A 2,220-nucleotide genomic window follows, 5' to 3' on the forward strand; every position below is an offset into this window, starting at 1 on the left:
TTGGAAATTATATTATCTGTTTTCATCTTCCTACAATTGACTGACTGGCAGCTCCTGAAGGTCATGGAGCTGTTAGTCTTCATTCCTGAATTTCAATGCCTGGTACAGTGTCTGGCACATATTAGGTGCTCAATAAATATTTGTTAAGTGAACATGCATGTATTTGACAGGGTTTTCTGAGCTTATAGTTTGCAGGGGTACAGTGTAGCCACCGGGGCTGCAGTGATGGATGAAACACAATTTCATTCTGCCCTCAGAGAGCTCACAGCTGAGCCCTGTCTCCCGCCTGGCATATAATAACGCTCTGTGAAGTGTCTTATGAACGAAGGAAGGATGTCTTTAGGAAACACTATGTGGTTTGGGACAGCTGGGACAGAAAGTGCAAGGTAGGAAGGAGGCAGGGATTTGGGACAGGCAAGTGGAGGTCCAGTCCCACGAAGCTTCGCCCTGTTCATCTGGGAGGTTCCAAAGAGCCACGGGTAATTCTTGAGCAACGTGGTCAGATTTGTTGGGCGGCTGTTGCCTTGCAGGATGAGTATGGATCTATGCACACCTTCCAGCCTGTCCTCCAAAGAATCCTTCTCCTCTCCCCAAATACCTCCCCACTTGTCTCCTCCATCCCATCCTTGCTGGGCCTGGCATCTTGGTGATGTGTAAAGAGAAGGATTATACCAGAGGCTCATCAGAACTGACAAACCCTCATGAGAGGCTTCCCACCCCACAACGATCCTTTCAAAGAAAGAGAAACGGGACCTGTGTGTTTTCCCTGAGCCTCTAAGTTTGTTCTTGGGGCCAGGGCTCCTTGAAGGAGGAGCAGTGTTAGCAATGAATCAGGTCTCCTAACCCCAGGGCAGTGTCAGCCTCCTGAGTGCCCCCGGCCCCGCAGACCCACCAAACACACACACCCAGCAAACTCCTCAGGCCCAGGACCCCACCGCAACAGTCAGGAAAGAACAAACCCAGCTCCATCTGTGTTTCTGCCATCTCATTGGGCTGGCACCCTGCAAAGTCCCACCCAAACCTCACCAGCTGCGGTGGAGACAAAGTCCAGCCCCAGTAGGCCTGGTGCCCTTGACTTCAGCTCTGGGGGTGGGGTGAGGAAAGGACAGAGGGGTTGAGAGAAAGGCTGAGAGGTGCACGCTGGGTGCATTGCAGGAAGAGTCAGGGGAGGCTGTGCTCGTGGTATTCTTGAGGAGCCAGGCCCCCTGCGGGCCTGGGATCCCACCCCACACCCCCAGGGAACCCCCATCTGGAGTGAGAACCTCTATCATGGTCACGTGTCTAAAACCCATCCTTGAGAGTCAGACTTGACATCATCAGGCTAGAGGGGTCAAGCCCTGGCACACCCGCTGTGAGATCTGGGGAAGACGCACCTCTGGGTGGGCCTCGGTCTCTTCATCTGAGAAATGGGCGTCATGACTCCGCCCCACACGTCTCTGGAGGGCTCTGCACTGGCAGAGTCACGCCGAGTCTGTTGCTAAGAGGAGGGAAAGAGAAGGAGGATCAGAGGACCTGGGGCCGCTGATGCCTGAGCACGTCCCGGCCTGCCGGCCCCGCTCTGAGGATAGAGGTGGTCGTAGGGGTTAAAGGTTCGCATGTGGAGGAGCTCAGCATCTGGCCCTGGCCTGAGGATTCCACATCGGTGCCTCCTGTCTGGAGCAGGGATGAGTCAGACCCGGGAAGGTGAAGTTTTCACAAGGTGTCCAGTCGGCCGAAAGCTCAGCGCTCCAACGTGCAAAGTCTGCTTTCTCCCCAGGGGGCGGGTGGGCGCATCAGAGAGCACACCGTGTACCCAGCATGGGTGCCAGTGTGCCCCTTTGGCTCCGTGCAGGGCAGGCTGTCAGCAAGGCGGACCTCGCCTGGGCCTGGGGTCTCCCTCCCATAAAGGGTGGCGTTACCAGGAGGTCACCAGGGTCCCCCGGCAGATCAGGTCCACAAGGACTGCTTCTCCCTCCCCTCCTCTCCTCTCTGGATTGGCCAGGTCACCCTGGCCCCTCCCCTCCCCTCCCCTGCTGCCTTTACTACCCTCTCTCCAAGAGCTGGACCCCGGGATGCCCGAGTGCCCTCCTGCGGGTACCCACAGACCCCTGTCATGTCCCTCGTCACTCCAGATCCTGATGGTCTGACACTACTTACACCAACCCCCCCCCCCACCGCAGACCCAGACCCTCTCCCTGGGCCGAGGCCAGGAACCAGGGCTCTTCCTTCTCTGAAAACCCA

General features: G+C 56.9%; 1 protein-coding gene across 2 annotated transcripts in view; it reads left to right on the forward strand.

Annotated features, from left to right (window-relative positions):
- PAX7 (paired box 7) overlaps positions 1-2,220 on the forward strand; it is a 104,218-nt gene that overhangs the window by 94,005 nt on the left and 7,993 nt on the right. The gene's annotated exons all lie outside the window — the stretch shown is intronic.

This window comes from Bison bison, unplaced genomic scaffold (genome assembly GCF_000754665.1).
Source record: "Bison bison bison isolate TAMUID 2011002044 unplaced genomic scaffold, Bison_UMD1.0 scf7180017864516, whole genome shotgun sequence".
Classification (NCBI taxonomy): Eukaryota; Metazoa; Chordata; class Mammalia; order Artiodactyla; family Bovidae; genus Bison; species Bison bison.